Raw genomic sequence first — 952 nt, forward strand, 5'->3', positions numbered from 1 at the left:
CGAATGCGGATAAGGCTTTGTTCCTGTGTCCCGTCGTTACACTTCTATATCTGCATTAGATTTTTCAGTGCCGCGCTGTCGTACTTCTCTCTTCGCTTTCGGGTTCCGTACGCGGAGCTGCAAGAAGAGCAAAGCACCAAAACACAAGGTAAGGCCAGGAAATGAGCATGCATTATATGTCGTTGATAGGGGGGAAATTGCATAATTAGCTTTACCCTTTTCCCAGAAAACGGTGAAAGCTTCGCTTGGGTGTTGTTTGCAGCATTAAGTGAAAGAAAGTGATGCACAACCATCGGAAGTGTCCTAAAAACATCTAATCTGAAACAAAACTCAAAGTTATTTCTAGAGGTGTTTGAGGATCCTACAGTATTTAAATTGTTGTTTCGCTGCCTGGTTTCTTTCCCTCCGAGCAGGGAGCGCTGCACGTGAGTACGTTGTTGCTGTTGTTTTTTGCAACTGAAGTATGAATAAGTATTAAAGACACACCTGTGCTGAGCTCCTCCGGAGGAGATGGGCCGGCCTCAGAGTGCAAGGCACACAAGGCGCCAGCGACCAGAACTGCCAGGACCTTCAGGACCCCCATTTCAGGCGTTGGGAAACAATAAGAAGTTGCAATGAAGAAATAAACAACAAAAATAGGAAATGTTATAATATAAATAATTATATGAAGAGATCAATGAAACTCTCAACAGCTGAAACTTGCCGAGTCTCTCGCCGCCTGGGCAGTGGCCCATTTCAAGGCCGGTTCATCAGAGATGGACACCTCCTCAGATGCAGCACCGACAATACAGCGATATTTGGAGCAACCCCCGTGATTTATTTATGAAAATTAAGGGTAAAAAATGAAGAAATTCATTTCTGGCGAGTGGAAATTCTAATAGTGCACTTCTGAACGGTTTTTTCGGTGTGTCGGCGCTGCTATTCTCCTCTCCACCCGCGCCCCCCCCCCCCC

Source organism: Eimeria mitis, genomic scaffold (genome assembly GCF_000499745.2).
Source record: "Eimeria mitis Houghton genomic scaffold, Emh_scaff1304, whole genome shotgun sequence".
Taxonomy (NCBI): domain Eukaryota; phylum Apicomplexa; class Conoidasida; order Eucoccidiorida; family Eimeriidae; genus Eimeria; species Eimeria mitis.